The sequence below is a fragment of the Eptatretus burgeri genome, unplaced genomic scaffold, assembly GCF_056783735.1.
Source record: "Eptatretus burgeri isolate ZD-2024b unplaced genomic scaffold, Ebu_testis_v1 Ebu_testis_scaffold_64, whole genome shotgun sequence".
Classification (NCBI taxonomy): domain Eukaryota; kingdom Metazoa; phylum Chordata; class Myxini; order Myxiniformes; family Myxinidae; genus Eptatretus; species Eptatretus burgeri.
Window position 1 is genome coordinate 27,805 of NW_028222014.1, and position 24,599 is coordinate 52,403.

A 24,599-nucleotide genomic window follows, 5' to 3' on the forward strand; every position below is an offset into this window, starting at 1 on the left:
TGCGAAATCCATCTCGCATAGTAAGCGAACATCCCGATCACCCGGCGCATTGTCTGCAAGTCCTGAGGTGGTGGAAGCTCACGGAGCGGGCGCAATCGCTCAGGATCAGGCTTAATTGTGCCGTCGGCTATTGTGTAGCCGAGAAGGTCAATTGACCTTGCCGAGAATACGCATTTCTCGTAGTTGAGAGTCAGATTATATTTTCTAGCAATGCTCAAGAATCTGTCCAGATTCCTATCATGTTCCCTCTGATCCCTACCGCACACTGTGACATTATCCACGTAAACAAAAGTGTCTTTGAGGTTTTCATCTGAGATGATGTCGTCCATAACCCGTTGGAAGCAAGCTACCCCATTCGTGACACCGAAAGGTATTCTCCTGAATTGGTAGAGGCGCCTCCCTGCCTGGAATGCAGTGTAAGGTTTGTCTTCCTCCAAAGGGTATTTCGACGCTCGTGTGCTGCTTGAGGACATTATGACCCAGAATTACGTCCGCGCACAAATCACGAAGCACCAGTACCCTTACATCCCGATGCGTGTACCCTTTTACGTCCAATTCAACATTGCAGTACCCTCGTACGCGGGATTGTAGTGAGGTGGCGGCCATGCATACCGTATTGTCAGTCGGGTGGATTACCCATTTCCTGCCCTTCACTAGCGAGCTGTTGACGAAACTTTCAGAGCTACCGGTATCAATCAGTGCCTCAGCCATATGCCCGTTAATTCGTACGTTGATGATAGCCTTGGATAGATTCCCCGGGAGGCTGCAGTTAATTTATTCTGCGAGTAGAGAGCCGCAGAAGTGGGTTTATTCCTCCTTAGAGTAGATTTACATACCCTGGCATAATGCCCTTTCTTGTCGCAATTCATGCATGTGGCATCTCTGGCGGGACATTTTTGACGAGGATGCCTTTTGTACCCACAAAAGAAGCATTTACCAACCGGAGCAGTTGCTGAGGAGTTTGACGTGGCCTGTGTATCCGGCTCCTCGGGTGTTTCTCCATCCCCTATGTCTGGCTGTGTCTGTGCCAGTGGGGTTCCTTGAGTTCCCACCGTAGCAGCGTTCATTAGCAGCATCGGTGTCCCAAATGACTCAGATTGCTGCTGAGCCGTATCCATCGCTCGTGCCTGATCGACTACCTTGTCAAGAGTGGGTTGCGCTTTCTCTAGTAAGCGTTGCCGTATGTGGGCTGATCTGAGTCCTTGGATGAATGCCTCCCGTGTGGCTTCCTTTCGGTGTTCCTCGGCGCTTACGGCCCGGAAGCTGCCGTCTTTTCCCAGCTGATTCAGAGCTTGCAGGAACTGATCGATTGTCTCCCTGGCTGCTTGCTTGCGTGTGTTGAGAAGATGTCGTATGTATACCTCGTTCTTGGGCTTCACGTAGAGCACCTGCAGCACGTCAATCGCTGCTTCGTAAGTGTCGCACCCCGAGAAGAGCCTGTACACGCTGGGCGAGACATGATTCACGAGAGCGGCAAATTTGTCGGCTCCTTCCTCGATGATGGTCAGATAGTGTGAGAAGGAACAGAACCAATGCGACCATTTCATTTCTGCGTCAGTCGCGTTTGGGTCTGCGTCGAACCTCTCTGGTTTGTAGATCTTGTCCATCGTTGGTTGAGAGAGCCGAGAAAATCAAATGGAATAAATTGAAATGAGAGCGAGAGAAGAACCTTCAGAGTTTAGGCTTTATTCCATTTGATTGGAGCCGCTTCTACGGGCACACCGGGGAATACAGGTTCAGCTAGGAGTACATAAGCAGTAACGTATACATGTGCGATTAATCATTGCAGAATAAATCCGCGTAAGCACGGAGTTCGATATAATCTCCATTCTCACCAGTCAATGAGCACCTTCAGTTAACGAGCATCAAGTGAACAGCCGATGGAAATGGCAATGCCCCGGGGACAACCACTCGTGCCGCAGAGACCTCCCCTTATACGCGAGACGCACAACATGTGATCCCGCGTCATGTCCCTCAATTCACCTCAATTCACCACACTTCCGTCTCACGAGTTGATGATCGAGGAACAACGTATTTAAATGGAATATTATATTATGAACACGAATCGGAACATGAACAAGAAGTTTTTCAGGACTCCACTCCAATTTAAATAAAGGTTACGTGGGGCGGTGTATAAATAAGAGGGCTGTTCGGGATTGCCTCCTCATTACTTCTATTACACTGAACTTCCGGATTTTTTTAATAAGATCATTAAAATCATTATTTATTAAAATTGAAGAAACACTGTGTGGACTTCTTGATCTACGAACTTTCATGTTTAACTCGATGGTTGTGGTTGTGGTTGTGGTTGTGGTTGTGGGCATCGTGATGAACCTGAACGTTCCTTTCCATCCCTGGTGTGGGTGTGTGGTGATGGCCTACACCCTACAGGTATGCACAGACCTCTACGCTACGCTTCCCCTCCTCTCATCTCTCTCCCACCCTCCTCCTTCTCCTCCCCCTCCCATCCTCCTCCTTCTCCTCGCTCCCTCACCCCTCATCGCTCTCTCACCCCTCACCCCTCCTCGCTCCCTCACCCCTCCCTCCAGTGGAGTCCTCCCAGAGAGCCAATGGACACAGTGGTTGCTGCAAGGTTCACTCACTGAGAGCGAATCAGATGAACACGCGAGACGAAGCTCGGGCGCTTTTCCTGATTCGCGAGTCACTCAACACGTCAATATTTTAGTAACTTTTGTTCCACAACATTAAGATAATATAATTGAGCAAAATGGATTTTGTTTGTTTGATGAACAACCATGACAACAACAAAGGACTCCCGTCGTGCTTGTCATGGTCGATGCCATTTTAAAGCCGCAGTGGCTGAACATGAAGAAACCTTTAATCTTCACCAACCACTGGAGAGAGAGAGAACAAAGGATGAATTATCAACCAGACTTCATTGAAAACACCTCATTGTATTTTTAATGAGATTTATTTTCTTCTCGTTTCAACTCCATCATCACAAGCAGCACGTTAAGGAATAATCACCACAGAACATTGTTAGTTTTGTCTCACCGTGTATTTTGGTTATTGCGGAGCAGTTACCTGCTTCCTCAAGCCAGAGAAAGGTAAGTTCATGTACAAGCCATTTATTCAATAAGACAGAAGACACTTCCGTGCACAGAAGGAAGAGCCAGCTACTTCGTTGCAAACTGAAGACTTCAGGTTACATCGCATGTTGAGTGTTTATATACAGTTGTTCCCAAGATGTCAGATGGAACTTTGTTGACTTCAAATAAGCCACATACAAAGGTTTTTGTTTGTTTTTCAGCTTCAAGGAGAGGGGGTGTGGGCAGGGTAGGAGAGAGAGAGTCATTGTTTTGCCCTGCTGACTACATGATCACAGGTCAATGGTTTACTAAACAGATAAGATTAAACAAAGGTTGTTTACAAACTAAACGAAAATTTCCGAATTTTCTTACTGGCTTACTTCAGCATGTATGTTTATTAAATTATTTCTCAAAAAGCACTAAACTAAGTTAATTTGGCATTTTACATGATTATAAACTTCATTTTAATAATTCAGTTTCCACAGTTCCCCCTTTTGTTCTGACAGAACAAAGTAAGGGTTTGTTCTGCAAGAACAAATCTACTAAACATCTAAATTTGTCGTTTGGCTAATGGCAAGCTCGTTTCCACCGCGTCACCTTGACTTGCGCTCTGTGGTGGGTTAACAACACCCTTGCTGGTGGATGCATCCCTGATGGGGGACCATCACCTCCCCACACCCACAGAGTTGGGGCGCCCAGGCGATTTTGGAAGGAAAGAACCCTGTGCACACCGAACAGATACATCCAATGGGCAATCGTCTTTTCCAATTATACTAATCAAATTTAATTTGAGCAAGCCGCTTGAATTATTTTGCCCCTGAAGTTTTAAAGATATCTCTATTCTTCCACATCTCTTCATCACAATCATCCATCTGCTTTTGGCTCTTTAGCAACAATTGTTGAAGCCTTTCAAAAGGGTTTTTTTGTCGGTTCCAAAGGCACGAGTGTCTGTACTTTCATATTTTCCAAAAAACCACCACAAGGTGTCTTAACTAAATTTTAAACAAGGTTCTTCATTTTCTGGGTTTTCTGGATCTTCAGAGATGGTTGGTCCAGGGAAACTTCATGCGCCACCATCGTTGTTACTGTGGTAAATTTTCACACACACACATCATTACTTTTCTGCACGCGATGATGACAACAATGGCAATGAATATCATAGCCCAACGATCAATATGTGGAGTATCCATGGTCCTCTTCCACCAAACACTCCCATTAACCAAGATCCAAATCCTCCTTCCTTAAAATAGCCATGTTACTCTGCAGCTACCTTCCTTATATGTTGTATCACGTCACGGATATGTACTTTTAATAATGCCTGGGATTCCACGAGATTATTCATTCATATCCTTATATCTATCCTTGTCCCAGTAATTTGTCCCTCAATAGTTACTTGTTCTTTCCCCTTAGATAGTGAGGAAAAATTTGTCCTATATCGGGGAGTGTGATCATCTTTTTCCCTTGAAAAAGGAAGTTATGTTTCACCTGAAACTTAGGATAGTACCAGTGCCAATAGTCAGTACATTTCTATACCTCCTTTTTCCAGTTACTTGTTATCTCTCGTACTTTCGCACTTACATCCCCTTTTGTCCCTCCTATTCGAGATAGGACTGGATTAGCTTGTCTACAATCCAGGTACTCACATATAACTGCCCCTGAAAATGGGACTGCCGAGAGGGGCAGTCCATGCTTGGCTAAGTAGGGTAGCTGTGAGCAAACCCAACACTTGTTCTTGTTCATATTTTTAGCATGTTGTTAAGATATTGCTAATAAAATTACCCCCGTGCGTGAGTGACAGTCATCTCTGCGAGAAATAATACCACAAGTTCTCAATGTTCAGTTATGACCGAAGACTACTGCGCAGCTCCACTGCGCAGCTCGAACTGCGCAGTTTGGTTAAAGATGACTCGGCATTTTGGCGCGCGTGCACGAAATTATATTTTGAAAATAAATGCCGACGTTTACATTTCGGGTTTTGAAACTTTTGCACCTTCGGCGGAAAATGTATAAATATAATATACATGGTCAGTTGCTATGCAATGACACCATTCACTAACTTTTACCATGCTCACTAGAGAATATAAAGCCTCCTGAAGGTAGGGCAGTTTTTGCAAACTTTGAAGTCACGTGACACGAAAGCGAAATTCGAAAATCCAGCCCGACCAAATTTAGATATTGTCCCATACATTCATATGCTACAATCAAATTCAAGATTGCTTGAGAAATGTAGGAGGAGATAGATTTTGAAAAGTCGTTTTCGCATTTTTTGCCAACTTTGAAGTCACGTGACACGAAAGCGAATATCGAAAATCCGGCCCGACAAAATTTATATATTGTCCCATACATTCATATGCTACAAACAAATTCAAGATCGCTTGAGAAATGTAGTAGGAGATAGATTTTGAAAATCATCATTTTCGCATTTTTTGCCAAATTGAAGTCACGTGACACGAAAACGAATATCGAAAATCCGGCCTGACAAAATTTAGATATTGTCCCATAGATTCATTTGCTACAATCAAATTCAAGATTGCTTGAGAAATGGCGGAGGAGATAGAATTTGAAAATTGTCATTTTCGCAACTTCAAAGACCTCGTGACCTTGACCTTGACCTTCGGTGACCTTGAAAGTCATACCATCGTGTACGTCTCATCGACCTCTATCAGGATATCTAATGACCAGATCTCCTGCTTCAACTTCATTGTGAACGAACGGATGGACGGACGGATCGAAGGACATCGACACTCATATTATTAGGTCATGTTCGAAGAGATGATCTAAAAAGGTGTTTAATGGATGTTCAGTTATCCCTTCCTGTGACACTATGCCGAATTTCAGGCGTACAGTGTCTACGTCCCCTTCATCACGTGTGACAGAGGGTGCATAAGTATTTGTCCCATTCACGCCTATCTCATGCAATTGGTCCTGATGTTTACCTCCTTCTTCTCTGCGTAATCTGTCACGACCCATTGATTGTTTCCCCTGCTCTCGACCTACCAAACATTCTGCTCTCCATGACATTCTCATAATACCCTCACTGTCTCTTATCATCCATATTATCACAATTATGCACGTGCAAATTAAGAGCACTGGTTTTATATATATATATATATATATATATATATATATATATATATATATATATATATATATATATATATATATATATATATATATATATATATATATATATATATATATAGTCATAAACCTCCGGTAACATTCTTCCCAGTGGCAGATTTCCTTTCTTCTCTTTACAACTTCCTGTATGCTTTTTGCAATGAGATGCATGAATCTTACCTTTGCACTTGACAACTGTGTTGGCGACCAACAATACCTGATGTGGTCCGGTCCAATGTGCCTTCAGTGCTTTCCTCCGCCTGAACACCTTGATGTTCAAATAGCAACCCAGTTGCTTGGCTGGATGCTGTGGTGTTCTGCTGCAGCTGGTCTGGTCGCACTTGTCTGACCTGCGAGTCAAACTCTTTGACAACCTTTGTTAAGGCAGCACAAAAGGTAATCTTTGTCTTGTCCATCATGTATATGTCCATATGTTTTGTAGACACTTTACCAATATTATAGCCGAGTGTTGGCTTAGCAATTAGGGTGGTGGCTTGGGATCCTAGAGTCCTGAGCTCGAGTCCCGTTGACCATCAAACCAACACCAGGGGGTTGACTCAGCCTGTCACTCCTCCAAGGTTGGCAAAAATGAACACCAGTACTGGTAATAGGGGCACCGCATCAGCAGCACAGCCATGTCCCAACCAATGCTGCAACCAACAGCCAAAAAGGCAGCACACACTACCAACATTATGGTGTTAATAATACGCACAGCTTCTGCAAAAAATTTCTGCCACAGCTGCAAATCCTGGAGCGTGCTATGTACGTAGCACCTCCTTCTACATCCCCCTTTTGCTCGTGTGGCCACTTCCGTGAGCCAAACGAGCAAACCATAGTGAAAGCACCTTTTGGGCAACCACTTTGCTCTCCTTTTGAGACCCAAAGTTTTGTTTCTGTGTTTTTCACCTCAGTTTCTTCCTGCAGTGCTGCAATGCCGTCAGTAGTTGGCGCCCTTTCCTCATTTTCTCTGACTTGCAATTTGCTATTTCTTGTGATTTTGCTTGTTTTGCTGCTAAATCAGCTGAAGCATTTCCTTTTGAGACCATATCTCTTTTGCTTCATATGTGCTCAACATTTCACTATGGTTAATAGCTTCTCACAGTTCCACGATCAATTTACCATTTTTGACTCGCATACCTTGCGATTTAATACACCCTCTTATTTCCAAAGTTCCCCTACATTGTGTGTCATCCTGTACATATATTAGGAATTTGTATGTATTGTTATGCTTCCATCCTCTGGTACTCCATGCCTTCTGACAGCCAGTGGTCCCAAAGGGGTGAAGATGTTCCCTCTGCAATAATCCCCTGATGTCGAGCAAATCAGCAAATCATCCATGTACTGTACCAATAGCGCCTATGGCAAGCACTGAAATTGCGCCCCTGTCCAAACATCTGACACCCGTATTTTAAATAACTTGAACATGATATCAGCTCAAAAATACAACCCAAGCTCGTTAATCTTTTAATTAACAAATTATGGCACCACATGGAAATTACAACTGCACCTTCCTTGCTTTCACTGATGCAAATTGGTCCATGATGTGCTCAAAGTCAGTTTTTTTTTTCAGTTTCTTCTCTTTCTACACTCAGCAGAGCAAGATCACAGAGTCTGCCTTGACCCATGGAGGCTCTCAAATATGAAACTATTAGTTTTAACTTGCTGAATTATGTCTCACAGCTGGCGATGGAAACTGCGATGGTAATTTTACCAACGAATGCTTAGCCTGTTGTCGGCGTTCACAACCTATGCCCAACGATAGTCTAACTTATGCATAGCGCGCTGCACGTTTCGCCGACGATGACGTGACGTAGCCTATTAAAAGGCTAACGCACAACGATTTAAATCATAACCGCCGGAGAAATTGAAGTGTCAACATCGCAGTCACACCTTGGCGATCTTGCCAGCGTATGGCGACCTCTGAAAAATGCGTCTAAAACGCTGGCGCACGTCGAATACGGTTAGTGTAAGTTTGGTATTCGTGAATAGAACGCTAAAGTACGCTATCATACGTCATATTAAGTGAAGTACGTCTTGTAATTATAAACATGTTAAACATTTTACGACGTAATTGCCGTATGACACACGTTCCGCATGCGATGGGAATAAGTTGTACGCACGATATGCGAACGTTGGCACGCATCGACAAAAGTTACTTGTAAGGTACTCATAAGTTGAAACATGTCAAGGTCATGTTTCGCGTCAGTGTTCCAGACTCCCTGTTTTTTTTTCTTCAAAATGAAGGTGAAGTTGACACTTCGATTTCGAGTGCGGTTATGATTTTAATCCTGGAGCGGCAGCCTTTTAATTATATTATATTATAACTGCACAAGAAATCGAAGCGTCAACATCACCGTCATACCGAAAATAAAAATAAAAAAACCAGGGAGTCTGGAACACTGACGCTAACCATTACCTTGACGCGTTTCGACTTATGAGTCCCTTTCAAGTAACGTGTGTCGACGTGTGTCAACGATCGCGTAATGTGCCGACAACACATTAATCATTGACTAGAAATGTTTCGGGTACGATAAACATTCCCTCGACATGTTTCGACTTATGAGTAACTCACAAGTTACGTGTGTCGACGTGTGTCAACGATCGCGTAACGTGCCTACAACTTATGGCCAGCGTTATGCGGAACGTGTGACTCACGCGCTGGCATAAGTCTTAAAATTTCAAGCATGGAAAATTTGAGGACAACCGAAAAGTACAACATTTAAAGCCAGCTATTACGACATATGTCAGTGTTTTTCAGCGTGCTCTCAATGTTATCAAAACTTACCCATAACGTATTCGACGCGTACCAGCGTTTTACACAAATTTTCCAAAAATCGGCATAAGCTGGCGAAAATGTCAAGGTGTGACTGGGCCTTTAGAAAGGTTCTTCATTTTTCATGGGCTGATGGAAGGAAGGACACACCAAACAATGAAGTGGTTTGCACTGCTTAAAAATCCATGTCTTCATGTACGACTCAAACACCATTCTTTGAATTGATCATTTTCCCAAGGTTGAAATTGAATTTTCGTAGCTTTTCATTGAATGGATCATTTTTCCAATGTAAATATTGAGTTTTTGAGCTTTTCATTGAATCGATCATTTTTTTAATGTTGACATTGAGTTTTTATAGCCTTTCATTGAATAGATCATTTTTCCAATGTCGATATCGAGTTTTTATTGCTTTTCATTGAATCGATAATTTTCCCAATGTCAATATTGAGTTTTTATAGCTTTTCATTGAATCGATCATTTTCCCAATTGGAGGTATTGAGTTTTAAAGCTTCTCATTGAATTGTTCACTTTCCCAATGTAGATATTGAGTTTTGAAAGCTTCTCATTGAATCTTTCATTTCCCCAATGAAGATATTGAGTTTTATCGCTTCTCATTGAATCGATCATTTCCGCGATGTCGATATTGAGTTTTTATAGCTTCTCATTGAATCGATCATTTCCTCAATGCAGATATTGAGTTTTCATAGCTTCTCATTGAATTGATTATTTCCACAATGTGGATATTGAGTTTTTAAAGCTTCTCATTGAATCGATCATTTCCGCAATGTAGATGTTGAGTTTTTAAAGCTCCTAATTGAATCGATCATTTCCACAATGTCAATATTGAGTGTTTAAAGCTTCTTATTGAAACGATCATTTTCCCAATGTTGATATTGAGTTTTTAGAGCTTCTCATTGAATCGATCATTTTCCCAATGTCGATATTGAGTTTTTATAGCTTCTCATTGAATCGATCATTTCCCCAATGTAGATATTGAGTTTTTATAGCTTTTCTTTGAATCGATCATTTTCCCAATTGTAGATATTGAGTTTTTAAAGCTTCTCATTATATCGATCATTTTCCCAATGTAGATGTACTTGCCGTATTGAGTTTTTATAGCTTTTCATTGAAACGATCATTTTTCCAATGTCAATATTGAGTTTTTATAGCTTCTCATTGAATCGCTCATTTCCCCCAATGAAGATTTTGAGTTTTATGGCCTTTCATTGAATCGATCATTTTTCAAATGTTGAGAATGAGTTTTTATAGCTTTTCATTGAATGGATGATTTTTCCAATGACGATATTGAGTTTTTATAGGTTTTCATTGAATCGATCATTTTTCCAATGTCGATATTGAGTTTTTATAGCTTTTCATTGAATGGATCATTTTTCCAATGTCAATATTGAGTTTTTATAGCTTCTCATTGAATCGATCATTTCCCCAATGTAGATGTTGCGTTTTTATAGCTTTTCATTGAATGGATCATTTTTCCAATGTCGATATTGAGTTTTTATAGCTTTTCATTGAATGGATCATTTTTCCAATGTCGATATTGAGTTTTTATTGCTTTTCATTGAATGGATCATTTCCTCAATGTAGATATTGCGTTTTTATAGCTTTTCATTAAATGGATCATTTTTCCAATGTCGATATTGAGTTTTTATAGCTTTTCATTGAATGGATCATTTTTCCAATGTCAATATTGAGTTTTTATTGCTTTTCATTGAATGGATCATTTTTCCAATGTAGATATTGAGTTTTTATTGCTTTTCATTGAATGGATCATTTTTCCAATGTAGATATTGAGTTTTTATAGCTTTTCATTGAAGCAATCATTTTCCCAATGTAGATAATGAGTTTTTAAAGCTTCTCATTGAAGCAATCATTTTCCCAATGTAGATAATGAGTTTTTAAAGCTTCTCATTGAATCGATCATTTCCACTATATCAACATTGAGTTTTTATAGCTTCTCATTTAATTGATCATTTTCGCCAATGTAGATATTGAGTTTTCAAAGCTTCTCATTGAATCTATCATTTCCCCAATGTAGATATTGAGTTTTTATTGCTTTTCATTAAATCGATAATTTTCCCAATGTCAATATTGAGTTTTTATAGCTTTTCATTGAATCGATCATTTTCCCAATTGGAGATATTGAGTTTTGAAAGCTTCTCATTGAATCTTTCATTTCCCCAATGTAGATATTGAGTTTTTGTCGCTTCTCATTGAATCGATCATTTCCCCAATGAAGATATTGAGTTTTATCGCTTCTCATTGAATTGATTATTTCCACAATGTGGATATTGAGTTTTTAAAGCTTCTCATTGAATCGATCATTTCCGCAATGTAGATGTTGAGTTTTTAAAGCTCCTAATTGAATCGATCATTTCCACAATGTCAATATTGAGTGTTTAAAGCTTCTTATTGAAACGATCATTTTCCCAATGTTGATATTGAGTTTTTGGAGCTTCTCATTGAATCGATCATTTTCCCAATGTCGATAATGAGTTTTTTTGCATTTCATTGAATAGATCATTTTCCCAATGTCAATATTGAGTTTTTATAGCTTTTTATTGAATCTATCATTTTCCCAATTGTAGATATTGAGTTTTTAAAGCTTCTCATTATATCGATCATTTTCCCAATGTAGATGTAGTTGCCGTATTGAGTTTTTATAGCTTTTCATTGAATCGATCATTTTTCCAATGTCGATATTGAGTTTTTATAGCTTCTCATTGAATCGATCATTTCACCAGTGTAGATATTGAGTTTTTATAGCTTTTCATTGAATCGATCATTTTCCCAATTGTAGATATTGAGTTTTTAAAGCTTCTCATTATATCGATCATTTTCCCAATGTAGATGTACTTGCCGTATTGAGTTTTTATAGCTTTTCATTGAAACGATCATTTTTCCAATGTCAATATTGAGTTTTTATAGCTTCTCATTGAAAAGATCATTTTTCCAATGTCAATATTGAGTTTTTATAGCTTCTCATTGAATGGATCATTTTCCCAATGTAGATATTGAGTTTTTATAGCTTTTCATTAAATGGATCATTTTTCCAATGTCGATATTGAGTTTTTATAGCTTTTCATTGAATGGATCATTTTTCCAATGTCGATATTGAGTTTTTATAGCTTTTCATTAAATGGATCATTTTTCCAATGTCGATATTGAGTTTTTATAGCTTTTCATTGAATGGATCATTTTTCCAATGTCAATATTGAGTTTTTATTGCTTTTCATTGAATGGATCATTTTTCCAATGTAGATATTGAGTTTTTATATCTTTTCATTGAATGGATCATTTTTCCAATGTAGATATTGAGTTTTTATAGCTTTTCATCGAATCGATCATTTTCTCAATGTAGATTTTGAGTTTTTAAAGTTTCTCAATCAATCGATCATTTTTCCAATGTAAATGTTGAGTTTTTGAGCTTTTCATTGAATCGGTCATATATCCAATGTAGATATTGAGTTTTTATAGCTTTTCAATGAATGGATCATTTTTCCAATGTAGATATTGAGTTTTTCTAGCTTTTCATTGAATCGATCATTTTCCCAATGTAGATATTGAGTTTTAGTAGATTTTCATTGAATGGATCAGTTTTCCAATGTAGATATTGAGTTTTTAAAGCTTCTCATTGAATCGATCATTTCCGCAATGTCGATGTTGAGTTTTTAAAGCTCCTAATTGAATCGATCATTTCCACAATGTCAATATTGAGTGTTTAAAGCTTCTGATTGAAACTATCATTTTCCCAATGTAGATATTGAGTTTTTACAGCTTCTCAATGAATCGATCATTTTCCCAATGTGGATATTGAGTTTTTTATAGCTTCACATTGAATCGATCATCTCCCCAATGTCGATATTGAGTTTTTATTGCTTTTCATTGAATCTATCAGTTTCCCAATTGTAGTATTGAGTTTTTATAGGTTTTCATTGAATTTATCAGTTTCCCAATTGTCGTATTGAGTTTTTAAAGCTTCTCATTATATCGATCATTTTCCCAATGTAGATATTGAGTTTTTGTCGCTTTTCATTGAATGGATCATTTTTCCAATGTAGATATTGAGTTTTTGAGCTTTTCATTGAATGGATCATTTTTCCAATGTAGATATTGAGTTTTTATAACTTTTCATTGAAGCGATCACTTTCCCAATGTAGATATTGAGTTTTTAAAGCTTCTCATTGAATCAATCATTTTCCCAATGTCAATATTGAGTTTTTATAGCTTTTCATTGAATCTCTCATTTCCCCAATTGCAGATATTGAGTTTTCAAAGCTTCTCATTGAATCTATCATTTCCACAATGTCGATATTGAGTTTGTATAGCTTTTCATTGAATCTATCATTTCCCTAATGCAGAGATTGAGTTTTTATAGTTTTTCATTGAATCGATCATTTTTCCAATGTCGACATTGAGTTTTTCTCGCTTTTCATTGAATGGATCATTTGTCGAATGGAGATATTGAGTTTTTCTCGCTTTTCATTGAATCGATCATTTTCCCAATGCAGATATTGAGATTTTATAGCTTTTCATTGAAGCAATCATTTTCCCAATGTAGATAATGAGTTTTTAAAGCTTCTCATTGAATCGATCATTTCCACGATATCAACATTGAGTTTTTATAGCTTCTCGTTTAATTGATCAGTTCCGCCAATGTAGATATTGAGTTTTAAAAGCTTCTCATTGAATCTATCATTTCCCCAATGGAGATATTGAGTTTTTATTGCTTTTCATTGAATCGATCATTTTCCCAATGTCAATATTGAGTTTTTATAGGTTTTCATTGAATCTATCAGTTTCCCAATTGTAGATATTGAGTTTTCAAAGCTTCTCATTATATCGATCATTTTCCCAATGTAGATATTGAGTTTTTATCGCTTTTCAATGAATGGATCATTTTTCCAATGCAGATATTGAGTTTTTATAGCTTTTCATTGAATGGATAATTTTTCCAATGTAGATAGAGTTTTTAAAGCTTTTCATTGAATCGATCATTTTCCCAATGTAGATATTGAGTTTTTATAACTTTTCATTGAAGCGATCACTTTCCCAATGTTGATATTGAGTTTTTAAAGCTTCTCATTGAATCGATCATTTCCCCAATGTTGATATTGAGTTTTTAAAGCTTTTCATTGAATCAATCATTTCCACGATGTCGCCATTGAGTTTTTATAGCTTCTCATTGAATCAATCATTTTCCCAATATCAATATTGAGTTTTTATAGCTTTTCATTGAATCTATCATTTCCCCAATTGTAGATATTGAGTTTTCAAAGCTTATCATTGAATCTCTCATTTCCACAATGTAGATATTGAGTTTTTATTGCTTTTCATTGAATCAATCATTTTCCCAATGTCAATGTTAAGTTTTTTAGCTTCTCATTGAATCAATCATTTTCCCAATGTCAATATAGAGTTTTTATAGCTTTTCATTGAATCGATCATCTCCCCAATGTTGATATTGAGTTTTCATACCTTTTCATTGAATCGATCATTTCCCCAATGTCGATATTGAATTTTTAAAGCTTCTCATTGAATCGATCATTTCCCCAATGTTGATATTGAGTTTTTAATCGCTTTTCATTGAATCGATCATTTTCCCAATTGGAGATATTGAGTTTTAAAGCTTCTCATTGAATTGTTCACTTTCCCAATGTAGATATTGAGTTTTTAAAACTTCTCATTGAATCTATCATTTCCCCAATGTAGATATTGAGTTTTTATTGCTCCTCATTAAATCGATCATTTCCGCGATGTCGATATTGAGTTTTTATAGCTTCTCATTGAATCGATCATTTCCTCAATGCAGATATTGAGTTTTTATAGCTTCTCATTGAATCGATTATTTCCGCAATGTAGATATTGAGTTTTTAAAGCTTCTCATTGAATCGATCATTTCCGCAATGTCGATGTTGAGTTTTTAAAGCTCCTAATTGAATCGATCATTTCCGCAATGTCAATATTGAGTGTTTAAAGCTTCTTATTGAAACTATCATTTTCGCAATGTAGATATTGAGTTTTTAAAGCTTCTCATTGAATCGATCATTTCCCCGATGTCGATGTTGAGTTTTTATAGCTTTTCATTGAATCAATCATTTTGCCAATTTCAATATTGAGTATTTCTTAGCTTTTCATTGAATCTATCATTTCCCCAATTGTAGATATTGAGTTTCTAAAGCTTCTCATTGAATCGATCATTTCCCCAATGAAGATATTGAGTTTTTAAAGCTTCTCATTGAATCGATCATTTCCGCGATGTCGACATTGAGTTTTTATCGCTTCTCGTTGAATCGATCATTTCCGCGATGTGGATATTGAGTTTTTAAAGCTTATCAGTGAATCGATCATTTTCCCAATGTCAATATTGAGTTTTTATAGCTTTTCATTGAATCGATCATTTTCCCAATTGGAAGTATTGAGTTTTTAAGCTTCTCATTGAATTGTTCACTTTCCCAATGTGAATATTGAGTTTTTTATAGCTTCACATTGAATCGATCATCTCCCCAATGTCGATATTGAGTTTTATTGCTTTTCATTGAATCGATCATTTTCCCAATGTCAATATTGAGTTTTTATAGGTTTTCATTGAATCTATCAGTTTCCCAATTGTAGTATTGAGTTTTTAAAGCTTCTCATTACATCGATCATTTTCCCAATGTAGATATTGAGTTTTTATCGCTTTTCATTGAATGGATCATTTTTCCAATGCAGATATTGAGATTTTATAGCTTTTCATTGAAGCAATCATTTTCCCAATGTAGATAATGAGTTTTTAAAGCTTTTCATTGAATCGATCATTTCCACGATATCAACCTTGAGTTTTTATCGCTTCTCATTTAATTGATCAGTTCCGCCAATGTAGATATTGAGTTTTCAAAGCTTCTCATTGAATCTATCATTTCCCCAATGGAGATATTGAGTTTTTATAGCTTTTCATTGAATGGATAATTTTTCCAATGTAGATAGAGTTTTTAAAGCTTTTCATTGAATCGATCATTTTCCCAATGTAGATATTGAGTTTTTATAACTTTTCATTGAAGCGATCACTTTCCCAATGGAGATATTTAGTTTTTAAAGCTTCTCATTGAATCGATCATTTCCCCAATGTTGATATTGAGTTTTTAAAGCTTTTCATTGAATCAATCATTTCCACGATGTCGCCATTGAGTTTTTATAGCTTCTCATTGAATCAATCATTTTCCCAATATCAATATTGAGTTTTTATAGCTTTTCATTGAATCTATCATTTCCCCAATTGTAGATATTGAGTTTTCAAAGCTTATCATTGAATCTCTCATTTCCACAATGTAGATATTGAGTTTTTATTGCTTTTCATTGAATCAATCATTTTCCCAATGTCAATGTTAAGTTTTTTAGCTTCTCATTGAATCAATCATTTTCCCAATGTCAATATTGAGTTTTTATTGCTTTTCATTGAATCGATCATCTCCCCAATGTTGATATTGAGTTTTCATACCTTTTCATTGAATCGATCATTTCCCCAATGTCGATATTGAATTTTTAAAGCTTCTCATTGAATCGATCATTTCCCCAATGTTGATATTGAGTTTTTAATCGCTTTTCATTGAATCGATCATTTTCCCAATTGGAGATATTGAGTTTTAAAGCTTCTCATTGAATTGTTCACTTTCCCAATGTAGATATTGAGTTTTTAAAACTTCCCATTGAATCTATCATTTCCCCAATGTAGATATTGAGTTTTTATTGCTCCTCATTAAATCGATCATTTCCGCGATGTCGATATTGAGTTTTTATAGCTTCTCATTGAATCGATCATTTCCTCAATGCAGATATTGAGTTTTTATAGCTTCTCATTGAATCGATTATTTCCGCAATGTAGATATTGAGTTTTTAAAGCTTCTCATTGAATCGATCATTTCCGCAATGTCGATGTTGAGTTTTTAAAGCTCCTAATTGAATCGATCATTTCCACAATGTCAATATTGAGTGTTTAAAGCTTCTTATTGAAACTATCATTTTCGCAATGTAGATATTGAGTTTTTAAAGCTTCTCATTGAATCGATCATTTCCCCGATGTCGATGTTGAGTTTTTATAGCTTTTCATTGAATCAATCATTTTGCCAATTTCAATATTGAGTATTTCTTAGCTTTTCATTGAATCTATCATTTCCCCAATTGTAGATATTGAGTTTCTAAAGCTTCTCATTGAATCGATCATTTCCCCAATGAAGATATTGAGTTTTTAAAGCTTCTCATTGAATCGATCATTTCCGCGATGTCGACATTGAGTTTTTATCGCTTCTCGTTGAATCGATCATTTCCGCGATGTGGATATTGAGTTTTTAAAGCTTATCAGTGAATCGATCATTTTCCCAATGTCAATATTGAGTTTTTATAGCTTTTCATTGAATCGATCATTTTCCCAATTGGAAGTATTGAGTTTTTAAGCTTCTCATTGAATTGTTCACTTTCCCAATGTGGATATTGAGTTTTTTTATAGCTTCACATTGAATCGATCATCTCCCCAATGTCGATATTGAGTTTTATTGCTTTTCATTGAATCGATCATTTTCCCAATGTCAATATTGAGTTTTTATAGGTTTTCATTGAATCTATCAGTTTCCCAATTGTAGTATTGAGTTTTTAAAGCTTCTCATTACATCGATCATTTTCCCAATGTAGATATTGAGTTTTTATCGCTTTTCATTGAATGGATCATTTTTCCAATGCAGATATTGAGATTTTATAGCTTTTCATTGAAGCAATCATTTTCCCAATGTAGATAATGAGTTTTTAAAGCTTCTCATTGAATCGATCATTTCCACGATATCAACCTTGAGTTTTTATCGCTTCTCATTTAATTGATCAGTTCCGCCAATGTAGATATTGAGTTTTCAAAGCTTCTCATTGAATCTATCATTTCCCCAATGGAGATATTGAGTTTTTATTGCTTTTCATTGAATCGATCATTTTCCCAATGTCAATATTGAGTTTTTATAGGTTTTCATTGAATCTATCAGTTTCCCAATTGTAGATATTGAGTTTTCAAAGCTTCTCATTATATCGATCATTTTCCCAATGTAGATATTGAGTTTTTATCGCTTTTCAATGAATGGATCATTTTTCCAATGCAGATATTGAGTTTTTATAGCTTTTCATTGAATGGATAATTTTTCCAATGTAGATATTGAGTTTTTATAGCTTTTCATTGAATCGATCATTTTCCCAATGTAGATATTGAGTTTTTATAACTTTTCATTGAAGCGATCACTTTCCCAATGGAGATATTTAGTTTTTAAACCTTCTCATTGAATCGATCATTTCCCCAATGTTGATATTGAGTTTTTAAAGCTTTTCATTGAATCAATCATTTCCACGATGTCGCCATTGAGTTTTTATAGCTTCTCATTGAATCAATCATTTTCCCAATACCAATATTGAGTTTTTATAGCTTTTCATTGAATCTATCATTTCCCCAATTGTAGATATTGAGTTTTCAAAGCTTATCATTGAATCTCTCATTTCCACAATGTAGATATTGAGTTTTTATTGCTTTTCATTGAATCAATCATTTTCCCAATGTCAATATTAAGTTTTTTAGCTTCTCATTGAATCAATCATTTTCCCAATGTCAATATTGAGTTTTTATAGCTTTTCATTGAATCGATCATTTCCCCAATGTCGATATTGAATTTTTAAAGCTTCTCATTGAATCGATCATTTCCCCAATGTTGATATTGAGTTTTTATCGCTTTTCATTGAATCGATCATTTTCCCAATTGGAGATATTGAGTTTTAAAGCTTCTCATTGAATTGTTCACTTTCCCAATGTAGATATTGAGTTTTTAAAACTTCTCATTGAATCTATCATTTCCCCAATGTAGATATTGAGTTTTTATTGCTCCTCATTAAATCGATCATTTCCGCGATGTCGATATTGAGTTTTTATAGCTTCTCATTGAATCGATCATTTCCTCAATGCAGATATTGAGTTTTTATAGCTTCTCATTGAATCGATTATTTCCGCAATGTAGATATTGAGTTTTTAAAGCTTCTCATTGAATCGATCATTTCCGCAATGTCGATGTTGAGTTTTTAAAGCTCCTAATTGAATCGATCATTTCCACAATGTCAATATTGAGTGTTTAAAGCTTCTTATTGAAACTATCATTTTCCCAATGTAGATATTGAGTTTTTAAAGCTTCTCATTGAATCGATCATTTCCCCGATGTCGATGTTGAGTTTTTATAGCTTTTCATTGAATCAATCATTTTGCCAATTTCAATATTGAGTTTTTATCGCTTCTCGTTGAATCGATCATTTCCGCGATGTGGATATTGAGTTTTTAAAGCTTATCAGTGAATCGATCATTTTCCCAATGTCAATATTGAGTTTTTATAGCTTTTCATTGAATCGATCATTTTCCAAATTGGAAGTATTGAGTTTTTAAGCTTCTCATTGAATTGTTCACTTTCCCAATGTGGATATTGAGTTTTTTTTATAGCTTCACATTGAATCGATCATCTCCCCAATGTCGATATTGAGTTTTATTGCTTTTCATTGAATCGATCATTTTCCCAATGTCAATATTGAGTTTTTATAGGTTTTCATTGAATCTATCAGTTTCCCAATTGTAGTATTGAGTTTTTAAAGCTTCTCATTACATCGATCATTTTCCCAATGTAGATATTGAGGTTTTATCGCTTTTCATTGAATGGATCATTTTTCCAATGTAGATATTGAGTTTTTATAGCTTTTCATTGAACGGATAATTTTTCCAATGTCAATATTGAGTTTTTATAGATTTTCATTGAATATATCAGTTTCCCAATTGTAGTATTGAGTTTTTAAAGCTTCTCATTACATCGATCATTTTCCCAATGTAGATATTGAGTTTTTATAGCTTTTCATTGAATCGATAATTTTTCCAATGTCGATATTGAGTTTTTATAGCTTTTCATTGAATGGATCATTTTCCCAATGTAGATATTGAGTTTTTATAACTTTTCATTGAAGCGATCACTTTCCCAATGTAGATATTGTGTTTTTAAAGCTTCTCATTGAATCCATCATTTCCCCTATGTAGATATTGAGTTTTTATACCTTTTCATTGAATCTATCATTTCCCCAATTGTAGATATTGAGTTTTCAAAGCTTCTCATTGAATCTATCATTTCCCCAATGTAGATGTTGAGTTTTTATTGCTTTTCATTGAATCAATCATCTCCCCAATGTCGATATTGAGTTTTTAGAGCTTTTCATTGAATCGATCATCTCCCCAATGTCGATATTGAGTTTTTATACCTTTTCATTGAATCGATCATTTCCCCAATGTCGATATTGAATTTTTAAAGCTTCTCATTGAATCGATCATTTCCCCAATGTTGATATTGAGTTTTTAAAGCTTCTCATTGAATCTATCATTTCCGTGATGTCGATATTCAGTTTTTATAGCTCCTCATTGAATCGATCTCATCCCCAATCTCAAAATTAAGTTTGTATAGCTTCAAACGAGCCGCAGCATCAAGAGCTGTTCTGTCCCCTTCTGTTAACTGCCGTTTTCCGTTTCCATGTGCGATCTTCGAGCAATACTGATATGTGTCCTGAATCCTGAAGCCGTGGAATACGGGAACAGTTCTTGACGGGCGACACGCGCAATGTGATGTTTTCTCCGATTTCGCTCGAGGGCACTTGGACCAGGGAGCGCTGGCGAGTCCACATCCCACACAGATAAATCTGTGTATTAAATGTAGATCTGCAGATGTATAAAGAAGGATGGCAGAGTCAATCATTTTAACTTGCAAGAAGTGTGTAGTTTTTCAAAAAAAATTCGCGATACATTTGTTATATATTTGTTCAGCACTGTGTATTGTATCCTAAACAGGTTAGTGAGTGTGTGTGTGACGTGTCAGGCAAATGACCCACGTCATATTTGTTTGGAACGTGAGTCATGTAATTTTTATGAGGGGATAGTGAGGTAAAAAAAAACTAAATGACATGTTGGGTACATAATTTTCCGGTACTAAAAGCCGGCGGGCATTTTGAAAAAAATAAATAATAACAAATAACAAATAAAAAGTGATTCTTCTTTTTTAAAAGAATTCCAGACGATCAACTGGTATTTTACTTTTATTTGGCCAAATTAGACTGTGTGTGAGTGTGTGTGTGTGTGTGTGTGTGTGTGTGTGTGTGTGTGTGTGTGTGTGTGTGTGTGTGTGTGTGTGTGTGTGTGTGTGTGTGTGTGTGTGTGTGTGTGTGTGTGTAACCAAAAGGTATTGAGATCGCTGGATAATGAGCCAGCAGAGCTTATGCGATGTTCCATGTGTGAACCCACCAGGCGTTTCACTTGAAACATTTCACTGGATGTCCCCAGCAGTGCATGTCATGTGAGCAACGTGCTTTTGGCATCATTAAATGAACACGATCTCCCTTAGGCCTTAGTTATTTTATAACTTGGTTTACACAGTTCTTCAGCGAAAATGTAGGGTCGGTTGGTCGAAATATAAATATAAATATAATTTCAATTTTTCGAAATCATATATTTTTATGATTTTTTTTCGGATGTTCCATGGAAAAGACATGGAAAAAGGGAATATAAATCCCGGACCAGGAGGATCTAAGAAAACATTGAAGATGGTAGACCATTCAAATGCAGGATGCCCATGTTCACCGTATCATCTGATGTGAAAAACAATAAATAAGGACAAAAACTTGTTTTTACAATATAGTCTGGCATGTGTTTCCATAGAAACCTGTTCGATCATCAAACAAATGGAAACAATGCTGAGAAAATGACTGTCCAACTAGTAGATGTGTGCGTGCACACCAGTGCATAGTGCAGGATATGATTAAAAAGGTGTCTGCTCGGAGTCAACACGCTCAAAACGGTCAATCCAGCTTTTACTTTTCAGCAGGCGTCTGATCGTTCCGCCTCCCCCATCCCCATCAGCACATCAAAGGCTGATTTCTGGTCCGTTGAAGGCTGAATATCAGCATCTCGCAGGGAAACTTTGAGGTATATGGCACCAAAATCTTTCAATACGAACAGCGGTGTACAACTTTCGATGGAACCAAAATCGGCACGATCGAGAGTCGCCTGCGAATCATCCCTGCTGCTGCACTGAATTGATGCAATTGTTCGGCCAGAATATTCGTCGTGAAGATGTTGCGTGATTAAATCACCAATACAGTCACTCGAATTTATACCGCCGACATACTTCTCCACAATCACTTTCGCCCCAGAAACCACAGTCAATCTGAACCATGCTGGCCGCTACTCAGATGCCATGACCGAAGACGACTGCACAGCTTGGTTAAAGGGGACTCAGCATTTTGGTGCGAGTGCAAAATTATATTTTGAAAATAAATACCGACATTTACATTTCGGGTTTTGGAACTTTTGCACCTTCGGCGTGAAATTTATAAATATAAAAGGCTAAAAATTTGTTTTATATTTATATTTCATTTTGGCAAATATAACGTCGGCGGATTTGTAAACCAAGTTATAAAATAACTAAGGCCTTACAAGGAATTTAAATCAAGCGGAGACCATTAGGCCGATCCATCCATCCATCCAATGGGACCATACTCTGTGCAGGGCGTTGGTGCTGCCGAAGTAGATTCCTTGGCAATTGGACACAATCCTGGACGGGTCGCTACTCCGACACAGGATCCCAGCAAGCTTCCACTCCTTTTGCCGACCTCAGAAGGATGACAGACAGAGTCAACCCCACCTGGTATTAATTCAACAGCCGAGTGGGATTTGAACTTGGGACCCTCAGATCCCAAGCCCATCACTCCAACCATTAAGCCAACACCAAGCATATTCGGTCCATCAAGGCTGCGCTTTGATTGGATTGCCAACCTATGGTTGTTTGTCCGTGCTCTTTCGTTTTAATTGCAATTCCAAGTTCTTTCCACGGTGAGAATAAGAACTTGTTTTCTGGTTGTCATCGCGGTGTGTGCGAGTGAGGGTGTGGAAATATCAGCAAGATGAGGGTGTGGAGACGTTTCTCTGCGTTTTCTGCTCCATTAATTCACAAACACGGTTGTTGGGGATTTTAACGACGATGATGAAAGATATTATTTCAATGTGTTTTGAAGTCCTTGGGAAGAAACTTTCCTTGAAAAAAATCACCAAACACAGGAGGAAAGTTTGTGTTTTCACAATTAAACCAGATTCAGGAGAATCACAAACTCACTTCTTTACCCAGTTATATAAACGTGAAGGGGAATGAAGAGAGTGTTTTGTTGCGATTAAAATAAAACGATTAATTGTCATTCGTGGATGAGGGAAAACAAAGGGTGACTCCCCCTGCAGGACAAAAAGCCTACAACACCCGGTGTTCCCAGGCGGTCTCCCATCCAGGTACTAACCGGGCCCGAACCTGCTTAGCTTCCGAGATCGGACGAGATCGGGCGTATTCAGGGTGGTATGATCGTAGGCAACAACAACTCGTCATTCTAGCTTCATGAGGTTGAAAATTAGCAAAGTAAACACAAGGAGGGAAATCATTTTGGCTTTTCAGATCCTTCACAGATGCCGTCATAATGAAAAATACATATTCACATAAAAATAAAACCTGAAGAAGAAGAAGCGGCAACATCACAAGATGATTGACCAGTGAACAATCGTTTCGTTCCTTCCAACACTGCGGTTGTTCAGACGTAAATCTATTGGAGAGGAATTATTGCAAACACGAACAAATCAGGAGTTTCACTGCAAAACAGCACTCACTCCTTCTGGAACTCCAACACAACGTCAGTTTTTCTCACAATCCCATTGACGAGTTCAATGGAACAATATGTGGAAGATACAACACTTATAAAAACATTTTTTAAAAACACGCAATATAATGAGTTTCCTTTCAAGGAACTTCAACGCAGGAGGAGGTCCTTCGGCCCATCAAGTCTGCACCATGATTGTTTGTCTGTGCTGTATTTTGTCACTACACATGTCCCCTAACATTGTTATACATGTCCCCAACCTTGCAAAACATGTCCCTGACCTTGCTATACATGTTCCCTACCTTGCTATACATGTTCCCTACCTTGTTATACATGTCCCCGACCTTGCAAAACATGTCCCCTACCTTGCAAAACATGTCCCCGACCTTCCCAGGTCGAAAAACCAGTTAAAACCAGTACACATTTTCAACTGGTCTCTATTGGTTCTAATTGGTCTTTAACTGGTCTCTATTGGTTTCAACTGGTACCAGTTAAATTCAGTCAGAATTCCAATTTCCCAGTTGAAAAAACCAGTAGCTCATATTTGTACCAGTTAAAGTCTTACTGGTTCCAGTTGATACCAGTTGCAATGTACTGGTCCCAGTTGATACCAGTTGCAATGTACTGGTCTCCCAGTTGATACCAGTTACAATGTACTGGTCCCAGTTGATACCAGTTAGTTAAATACATGTATTTCAACTGGTAATATATCACTCTATTCCAATTTCCATATTAAAACCAGTAAGAAACCAACTGGCTTTACTGGTACCAGTTGGCTACTGGTTTTCAACTGGTACCAGTTGACCAGTAAGCTACTGGTCTTTACTGGTTTTTTGACCTGGGTTGCTATACATGTTCCCTACCTTGCTATACATGTCCCCTACCTTGGTATACATGTCCCCTACCTTGCTATACATGTTCCCTACCTT

General features: G+C 37.2%; 1 protein-coding gene and 1 non-coding gene across 2 annotated transcripts in view; both read right to left on the bottom strand.

Moving 5' to 3' along the window:
- LOC147007638 (uncharacterized) overlaps nt 1-24,599 on the bottom strand; it is an 87,004-nt gene that overhangs the window by 19,542 nt on the left and 42,863 nt on the right. The gene's annotated exons all lie outside the window — the stretch shown is intronic.
- LOC147007639 (5S ribosomal RNA) lies at nt 23,271-23,389 on the bottom strand. The gene has a single exon (XR_015054051.1). It is a non-coding gene; the product is annotated as a 5S ribosomal RNA (ribosomal RNA).